Source organism: Zonotrichia albicollis, chromosome 3 (genome assembly GCF_047830755.1).
Source record: "Zonotrichia albicollis isolate bZonAlb1 chromosome 3, bZonAlb1.hap1, whole genome shotgun sequence".
Lineage (NCBI taxonomy): Eukaryota > Metazoa > Chordata > Aves > Passeriformes > Passerellidae > Zonotrichia > Zonotrichia albicollis.
The window spans coordinates 105827025-105837972 of NC_133821.1; positions in this window are offsets into that span (position 1 = coordinate 105827025).

Here is a 10948-nt window from a genome sequence, read left to right on the forward strand (position 1 = left end):
GGGGGTGTGATATAAGTACAGAAAATCATAGAGACTCAGAGCTCAAATTCCCTATGTGCGTTGGAATTTACATTTGGAAATCTAATGAATTTCAGATGCTGGTTGAAGTTGCACCTTTGTCCTACTCTTCGACGCAGTCCCTGCTGACAAGATGGGTTTCACTGACCTCTGGTGTCTACACATTTTTTCTCTGCTGTGTAACCCGTTTTGATTCCAGATAAAGATTGCCTTGCAGCGTTCCAGCCTTCTTTTTCCCCTTTCTTTAACTCAGAGATAGACAAGTCTAACAGAAACACCATATTCATATACTAAAGCCTCCAGATTTAATAAGTTGTAGGAAATAACCTTAAATTCATATTTAGTGCTTATAGTTTTAGTTGTCCTGAATATGAGAAATACATTGTCTCCCATGAGAAACTACGGAGAAAAAGGATTTTTAACAATTGTTTTATTCCCTCACATTTTACTCAAAAAAACCCAGTTGCTTCTATACCAGAATAGTTTTGTAAATTACTGGGTCATCTGCTTCACTTTTAATGTGTATTGCTTTTAAATACTCCTTTATTTTAGGATGTCCTTGTGGAATTCTTTGAGATATTAAACCAAAGCTTAAACAGGTCAGAATATGGGTCAGGAAGAATAACTAGGGGCAGAAGGATCTATGGGTTCAAGCTTTAATACAGTTGTTTAACTTTTTGAAATGAGAGATATAATCTTTAGAAAATGTAACCTCCTTTTTTTTACTTCAGTAATTTAAAGTCAAGATTCCACGATCAATCTGGGCAGCAAGGTGCCCCATCAGCACAGTTTATGATTCTTTTAACAAAAATGGGGTACACAAGGCTGATATCTTTGTCCTTTCCTACGAGTGTGATACAACTTTCAGATCATACTTTTAACATATTAAAGAATTTTTTTTCAGGCCTGTGTTAAAGTAGTATTACAGATAACTGCATGAAAATTTCACCACTCTGTAATGAAATCTAGAGCTACACTTCTAAATGCAAAGCTCTAACAGGACCTTGACCCGAGTAGCCAGGCCTTGTGTGGTACAGTCACTTTCCACACTAAGTGGCAATTACCTGTGGCAATAGACCTTGTTGGGCCTTCTTGATGATACTGCCCCCCCCTCAACTGGAAATCATTCTTTACTTGCTTCCACCATCAAAATTGCTCTTTGCCAGCCTACTTAACATGCAGTTGGGTTTTTAACTTTTTTTTTCTGTAATTTCTGCAGGGACTACTATTAAATTTCAAAAAGAAGTGGTAATATGAATGAGAAAATATCTGGAAACACTATCAATCAAGATCTGTTTTTCAAATACTCAGATTTGTAGAAAAGAAGCCAAATGTGGGACGTATTTGATTCTTCTCTAGTTTCTTTGCAGGGTCTCTAAGTATAGACAAGGATGCAGTCCTGGAGGACAAGAAACAAAGGGATAGAGGTGGTTTATTTATGCCTGATGGAGCAATTTCTGTAAGATATCTCATGACCATCACACAGCTGATGTTCTGCTCAGGACAACACTACTCTTTGCTGCAGTCCAACAGAGGTGGGGAAAAACTGCTAAAATCCCAAAAGTATCTGTCTCCATTGTCAATAGAAAAAGAATGGTGCCTGAAGAGGACAAATCACAGCAGCAAAGTTGGGCTGTAACTGATTCTAGTAGTCATCTTGGAAGAGGTGTATTTCATTATGTTGGCCACAGATTAAGCCCCATCTCCTTATCTGGGCTTCTGTCTTCGAGATGGCTAAAGAAAAATGTAAATAACTTCCTCAAATGACTGTTCTTTTATTAGTGAATCCTGTATAGTTTGGAGGTAGGTCTATTCTTCCTATTTTACTTTTTAAAAATATATATATATACCTGGCAATTAACATCAGTAGTTGTTTCCAGGCCACAAAATACCTTCCAAACTAATTTCCAGTACCTTCTCCAAAAGTTTTGTCTGGCAAGCAATAGAAATTTCCAACCTTTTAATGAGTAAAAGCATATTAAATTGCCTGTATAGAAAGAGGAATTCTCAAAAGATCTTGTACTGAATGGAAAGACCTGCATTAATAGCTTTCCTTCACGAGCCTTGAAACATATAGGAAGTACATATAGTGTTTACAGGAACTTCATCTCACTCCAGTTTATTAACACTCCCAGTAGCTGGTCCAACATTGACATGTGCTTGGACTGAAAATCAGAATTTTATATTTTGTTCTCTGATTTTGCTCCCCCTTCTGTGTGATTATGAATAATTCCCATTTAACCAGCACCTAGTAGAATGTTTTGTGTACATGAACAAGAGGTTATATTGAAACAGATGATAGGAGAGTTAAGCTGAAAAACCACACACACATGGAACAGCCTCTACCATCTGTGCCAAGGTGGAAAATATCTGTCCAAATGATAGAGGTTTGTAACCCCTAATCGGTGGAGATAAACAAACCATATGAAATTTCATCTTGGCTCTTCACTAGGCACAGGCAGCACCAGCTGTACTTGCAATTTTCCCTTTGATATGGTTCCACTTTTAAAAGCTTGTTCCAGTGATGGAGTCAATGATGGTGCCCATCATATGGACACACTGAAAACCTCCTCAGAATACTCCCAAATTCTTTGCCCACCTGTGCACATATTTTTGTCAGCTCAGCACTTACCAGCTGATATTTTGCTTCACACCAGAGCAAAAGAGGAAAAAATGGGAAGTCTCTTCCCCCTACCCTTTCCCTAAAATTGCGAGTTTGTTTCTGCTATTTCTTCTTTAGGATCTCAGTTAATTTTTGGTGAAATAAGAAGAACACATTTGTTCAACATATTGCTCTTTCATACAAAGAAAATGATCACATTATGAATCTCACAAAGTATTTTCTGGAAAAGGCAAATATGTTTATTTTGGAAAGAGGATCTGCTATGCCCTTGCTCATTATTTGGTGCAAAGAATGTTCTTACCAGCTGCAGATGAGACCCCTTTATTGATTTTTTCATTCTGGAGAGCATGAGACACTGGATTCTGCTAGGAAAACGGGAAGTGAGGTTTTGTGTGTGGCTCAGTCTAGCTAGGACAGGGCTGTTGCTGCTATCACCACTGCGTCCCATTCGTGATGGATTACACATAAACACACAGAACAACTTTAGCTGGAGCTGCCTTATGGCCATAAGGTTTTGCAGTTCCCTTTGCTGGTCCTTGTAACAATCTGGAAGCAAGACTGTCTGTGACTGATTTATTTTGTCTTTGTTGTAGTATGCAAAAGAATCTTAAGTATTTCACAGCAAAGGGAATATCAAGTATGCTAGGTTAATTCTAGGTTGACTTGGAGGCATATTTGTTTTGTGAACAAATAATAAATAATAAAATCAGAACAAAGAAATACAAGCTTGCTCCAATGTAAGTTCTGATGAAAACCTGTAAAATTTTTAGATCCATCCCAATTCTAGAGTAAAAAGTTATTGCAGTTTTTCTCATTTCACCACACTCATCTCACCAATATCTAGACTTTAAATAAAGATTATGAACTAGGTAAAAAACTGGAACAGGGATCCATATCCTAACTCACAGGCTTTAGATTATTACATATTGAATAATGTGTCATTTTGTAGCTGACATAAATTAAGTAAGTGGGAATGTGAGTATGAAAGAAATAAACCACTGAATATTACTCTTTTCTAGAAGTGGTGTTATGTACAACACTGCATATTATTCCAGAAGAAGTTACTAATTTCGAAGTAAATAAATATATCTTTTCAAGACATTTTTGCATCTTCTGTAGTTAAATAAAACAAAAAAGGAAGCTACTAACATACCATTCTAGTTCATTAAAAGATATTCCTTTTGGCTTTGAAAGTGTAAATATGTCTTTATAAAATATAACTATAATGCTCCTAATCTATCCTGCAGAAACATATGCATTTTCATAAGAGGTTTCTTATTAATATTCCAATATTGTAAAAATGGAAAAAATTTTATTAAAAATAACTGCAAACATTAAAAGCATTAGGACAAAATAAATATTTTATCACAGCAATTAACTGGAAGGATCATATTTTCTTCTGCAGCCAAAACATGACACATGTATATAATGGACTTAATGTACAGTTAAAGACTTGGAGTTAAAATAAGGCACAATTAAATATTTTTGTTACAATTCATGATCATACAAGGCTAAGGTATTCATTGAACATCCAGACTTTTCTTCTACATGGTCTTGGTCATGTTGGGACTCAGCCAGGTCACAGTCCTCTCTCCATCCTTTTCTGAAGAAGCAGCTTGAACTAAATAGTTCAAATGTGTTGGACATGCTCAGATGAGTGGGGGAAATGAACTGCAGCTCTACATCATAATGTTGCTATAAAAATGCCTATACTAGCAAGATGTATGGTGCTGTCATCCAAAATTGGACCTGGCCCGGATAATTTCCATGCTTATTCCAGCTCTGGTGCATTAGCTGTCCTCATTCCACTGTAAGCTTTGCATCTGCATGATTACTCAAGGATAAGGGCAAACAAGGAGAAATCAGTGGTTGAAAGTTGAGAACTTGAGCTCTTATCTGATCTCCAGCGCATAGTTTGCTGATGAAAAATTGTTCTGGTCTCTTCTGGAAGCTGGGGGAATTGACAGCCACTTATCTCCAAGATAGCTCCTAAAGGTGAACCCTTTCCTACCACAAAAAGAGGTAGCATTCGGACTGGTGTAGATGTTTAGTCCAAAGAAACCAATGGGAATTTAATTTGAAGTATCTAGAAGAAGGTCATCTGAAAATAAGTTTCTCTTTTATAAGGCAGTGTTTTATCTGGGTATTTTCCATAGTAGAAAAACTGGCTAATTTTGGAAAAATTGGGAGTGAACTAGTGAAGTATCAAAATATTTTATTAAAATTATGCAAGGAAAGGAGCTTCCTCAATTTTTTTAAAATCTAAAAATTTAAATTTATCTAAAATTAAATATTTTTTGGGGAAAAGACCTACTTTTGTCTTCCTGGCAATTTCTAGCAATTCTCCCCATCTATCATTCTCTCAGTTAAGAAGCCAAAAAACAGTTAGTGGAAATCAGAGGTCCTGATGCCAAGGCCCTAGGATAAGAGACTCTGCTTAATAAAAGCTTGGCCTAGATTAGTATTAGAAACAGAACTTAAGTGTAACCATTCAGAGATCTCAGAGCAGTATTTTACTACAGAATTATGAGCAGAAAGGGTTAGAAGGGCATTATTTAAGTCTGAGGGTACTGCTCTTTACTATAGGCAAAAAGACATGAATTAAGGCAAGTTATTACACTGTCACTTTTGGATAAGTTTAATATAATTAATGTCTGAAACTTTAAGTAATAAATATTTCAGTCCTTGAGGTCTTCTCAGCCAGTTACAGAAGTCACTCTTTCATTAATAACTCAAGTCATACTTGCTTTAGTCTCACATATGCCCTTAAAAAGGAAAGGCAAAATGAGGAGTCTAAAATAACAGAATGAGATTTATTAGGAATGATGTTCTCTATGAAAAGTGCAAGGCAATAACTTAGGCAAAAAATATTAATATGACAGGGGAACAATTATTTAAGTAGATGTTCTTCAGCAAGTTTGACAGCTGGAATAGATCTCAATCTCAACATGAATGAACTATGCCAGATAAGAATGTTCTAGGATATTTTATAACATAGCTTTCAATAGACATGAAATAAACTTCTGTTTTATCACCATTAGTAAGGTCTCAGCTGTTAATTTTAATTTTAAGCAGGTCTTTTTCAGTGTGCATTAGGGCACACTGACTAGAAGTGGTATAGACAAAAAATGGGGAAGAATATCTAGAGAACTTGACCTGCAAGGGGTGAAAGATGAAGGAGAGGAGGAAGAATTTAATAACAATTTTATAAATACAAAATTTCTGAAAAGTCTGTTTGCATGTACAGATTTGCCCAGTGTATGAGACACACTGCAACCGTTTAAATATCAGGGTATTTTCTTACCACAGGGAGTAGAAGTACACCTTGGAGAGTCTGGGAAACTGGGGAATGCCTGCAGTTGTGGTTCCCCTGAAGAGTAATTGAAACAAAGTTTTCAGGACTGATGAAGGTCTAAATTCTTCTGGCTGCAGTTGAAATATGGATTAGAAGACCCAATACAAGCAACTTTATAGATTCTTCAGAGTGTTTGTTTATTTATTTTTTTATTTATTCTGGTTAATATTTACTCTGGCTTGTGACCTTTCCATGTCAGTATCCAAAGAAAAGAGATGCTGACATTTTGAAAGAGCACATAGAATCACCTAAATATTCTCATTTCACTGAATGCTTAGCAGACTTTAGGAGACTGGTTTGAATATGTTGGCCATATGTACATCAGGGAAAGTGAAACAAATGAAAAAAGGAAAATTGCCAGGAAAAGGAATAATTAGTCACAGAATGATGGAGAGCATTAAATACCTTACTAGCTGGGAATGTTTAAAATTGTAAATAATGGTGTAATAAATATGAGAAATTAAATTTAAGCCCAAAACAAACATTTGGTTGAAATGTATTTAACTTTGATATGTTTTTCACATTCATATTTTTTAGATAAAGTGAAAAAGCAGAAACCTTTTTCAGGTCAAGGTCTTTCTCAAGTTTGTTATCTTATGATAAGGCTGATCTTTTAGCTTTTTATGATGACAAACACTTGTGTCTTGACTGGTGATGAGGAAGAATATCACCAAAGACATCAAAAATGTGTGTCATGGTGACCTTTGCTAAATTGACACTTCTGTGCTTCCAGGAACATGACTTGCCTCAGAGAGGAAAAAAGAATGCTGGCAGTACTGTGCTTTCTTTGAGCCAGAATATACTGTTTCTTTCAAATGTACTTAAAAATGCATATGTTCTTTGTGGAAAATACTGAGGCATCCAACACGGCTGTTTGTATTCAGTGATAGAAAAGTCAAGCAGCAAAGGAAAAGCTAACCTTCAGTCTGGTTGAGGCACCGGTGCTTTATTTTTCAGTCTTTTTATAGCATCACTTTGCAAAAAGAGATCTATTTTATCTTTGCTGTTGTTTCTTAGCCAAAGACCATTTATTAAATTAGTTTACCCCAGTAGGCTAAAGATGGCCATAAATGTTCTAGTAAGGAACAGCTTGAGAGGCTTTTGTAGGGGAGTGATGGTTGTTACTTCCATCCTTTAAGAAAGTAGGACAATTGGACACGAAGAAGAGTGCCAGGTAAAAAGAAAAGAATTAAACAAAAAAGTTTCTAGTAGGAACAAAAATATTTCCAGAAAGAAGAACCGGAGAAGGGAAAAGGTTTGTCTTGGTCATCATGGCTAAACTATGGTGAACTTCTATTTTTTGTGGCGTGGATAAGTCATAGTTCAGATCTCATTTGCACACTGTCTATCAAAAACCCTTCAAATTTATTTCAGCTCTTTGGGAATATCTTCCAGGTGTTCTGACTCTGTCCAGATGTGCAATTTCATACTTAAAGTATTCCTCTGAAGTGAGATCAGTTAAATCATCTTTCAAACAATGACAGGCCTGTCAAATGCAGAGCTTACATAGCTTCCAACATCAGTACTCTTGGAAGATGATGCAGTTTATCCTAAATGGATATTATGATATTTGTAGGAATCTTGATGCAATCAGAAACATCTTTCTGCAAAAAAAATTTATACTCTTCTAACAGAGAGATTGAAAGGCAAAAGATTTTGTATATGATCGCAAAACTCAGTGAATCCCATTTCACAGAACTCACAGGCTGTTAATCTCTCTAAGACAGATGCACTGTTACAAACATAATAATTCTGTCAGAACCACAAGCATTCCTTGTATTCTTAAAACTGGAAATCCTTGCAGTAGGAAAGTGTATTCTTTGTGCCAGAGCACAAGACAAGATGAAAAACCATGCTGACTTTTTCTGGGGTAGATTATCTTCACAAATGCCAGGAAAGGAACATTTGTTAGCCTCAAGTATTTCTGGGAGTAGAAATGGAAACCACAATGAACTGCTGCACCTTGAGAAATAAATTCTTCATTGTATCTTTTTATTGTAGTTATCTTCTTTAATATGTGAACAGTGAGTGTTACAGTCATAAAAACACCCCAGAAACATTCTTGCTTTAACAACTGTTCATAAATCTTAGGGCATATTTAAATCCACTTTCTACATCATAAATAATATGACACATATATTATTGAAAAGCAATCCTTCCATACAGTGGTATTTGACTGCTTACAGGTGCTGAGAGCACAGACTTCCTAGGACATACCATGAGATACTTGTTGATGACACGTATTTATACTCAGGCCTGAAGAAGCAGGAGCGTGGGACTGTCTTTATTCTGGTACTCCTATTTCTACACTGGCAAAGGATGGCTTCTGCAATTGCCTGTTAATGGCATGCAATAGGAATAGAAGTCTTACTTCTTCTCAAAATAGATCACATTCTGTGGTAGAACATGATGTGTAATTTCAAAGACATGTTTGGCAATGTTGCCACTTCCTGCTCTTCCTGCATAGAGAATGAAGAGCTTATGGACTCTGTAATGCCATGAGAGAAAAAACATCTGATTTCTTAAAGCCCAGTTCAGGCTGCAATGAACCATATAAGGAAAAGAAGGCTTTGGGTATTGGTATGCAAAAGTTTATATCTACATTTCAAAACTGACCATAAGATTTTAATATTCAGACCAAGAATAAGGGGAAAAATAACTTCAAAGACGCTGCAGGATAACTACCTAAGAACAACCTGGAAGTACTATAGCTGAATAGGTCTTTAAAATCCCTCTAAATTTAAAATTATTCACAGGAGGAAGAAATTAAATGGATTACTTAATTTCATTTGTAGAAAAAATGTGTAGCAGGAGTATACAGACAGAATATTTGGTATAAACCCACAATTTTACAAGATTTCAATGTTTCTTCCAAAGGTAGAATCTTTGATTCTACAGAGATGCAGCTCAAAAAAGACAAGACATTATTCAAAACAGAGAAAGCTGTTGGTAATTCAGGTAAATGTTTTAAGTATATTCCTTAATTTGGGAAATAATGTTACATTTTGTAATAATGAAAAAGGTTTTTATAGGACCAGAAAGATGATTTGGACTGAACATATTTTATCACTACTTTATCTCCTGTGCCACATATTTTCCCATTTCTACATTTTTTCGGAGTCAACATTTTGCATTTCCTCATTCTCGTGCTGAGTAAGAGACTATTGGAAATCAACCTAAAAGCAGGAATCCCACGGACGTCAGTGGGAACGGGACTTATCACTGCGTGCATTCATGGTGTGAGTCATACCAGCATAACTGTCAGATGATCACATTTCCTTTATGCTACTCTTTGTAATTTACTTAATTACTACGATGAAGGATTGTGGAGTAATTCAGACAGGAAAGGTCCCTGGGAGGTTTCTAGCCCAGTCTACAGTTTCTTACATTCAGATGCTGAATATAGTGATGGATTTTTATTACTGAAATTTTCTCGTGGGTGGTTATACAAACATCAGTACATCCAAGATAAGACTATTACATCCTCTTTGACTCTTCTATCTTTATTAACTCGTCTCAAGGAGCTGGCCTTTTATCATGAAACATAGGCCAATTTATTTAGTTTTTCTCATGCTTCACTTGGTTTGAAATATTTTTTTCTAATAATTTTACATGCCAGCAGCTTTTACTCCTTGTCTATGAAAAAAAAATAGATTCCAGATAGTAGAAGAACACAGTATGGAACATGTACAATAAATAAATATAATAAAGATGCTGAAGCATTTGTATGTTTGCAGCATGTTGATTGCATTGAAGTGGAAAATGTGAAAATTTAATTTTGTAAGAAATGGTAAACTATGCTCATCTAACTAATTAAACAAACAATTCCAAAATGAATGGTACTGATCACTGTAGAAAGCTGTATTTGCATCCCAGAATCAAGGTGTTTTACTCAGAGCAGAGCCTTCTTTAAGTTTTGAGAGGTTTCAGGCTGCTTCTTTGCATTCATAAACCTGATTAAAAGACAATGTCCATAAAAGGGCTGACACCAATCTCTCATGGCTGAGAAAACATGCTCTAGGAAAAAGAAATGGACAGGCAGACTAGAACACGGCATTGTATTTAAGATACAATAGTCTGTCAATTTTGCTTGTTCATAAGAGTGGAAAGTTAATACCTGAAAGATTTTGAGAACAGTGTTAGTTTTTTCCCTCACTTCCCTATCTGTGAACTTGGAACATTAGCTGTACTTTTTGTAAATCCCAAGAGAGAGTGGGCTACAGAGGCTGTGGCCTCAAATGGAAATAGGTATGTCAGCATGGCTATACTTGATGTCTGGAGGTCTGGAAAACTGTTTAGATCTAGAAGTTGATATCTAGCCCCAAGAAAAGTGAGTCTATGCCTTTTGTGTACCCTGGCTCCTGGGCTTCTCTTTATGCCCATTGCATGCTTGTATCCCCCTGAGCAGACTGGAAAGAAACAGTCTCCCATTTCAGCATATTCTGGATTTGAATAGCCAAGAGGTGGAGTCCGCAGTACCACATCAACTCAAACACCTCTGAACACAATTCAAATGTGTAAGTTAATACCAAACAAACAGAAATACAGACAAATTAGTCAACCTGCATCCTACATCCTGGAGACTGAGTCTCCCCTATTGCCCAGCATACCCATCCAAGCCAAAGCTTTCTTCCCAGTGGCTCCCTTTGTCTCAGCACTGACACACAGGAGCTTTGTGGCTGACTTGAAATATCTCACCCTTCCTCGTGGAATTAATCTACACCAGAAAATCATGTTTTATGTTCCTAGACCAGATTAGTCTCACAGGTGCTAAAGTGAAAAGGTACAAAGCTACCAAACATATGTGGTGAACATATTTTGCAACTAATGTAAAAATGTCTAAGAAACTGTGAAGAATGTAAATGTTCCAGGGAAGAGTTCCGAAAATACATATTGCCTGTTCCTCTCAGCAAGGGTTCTTGATCAGAGTTCAGATGCTGATACTGTGAACT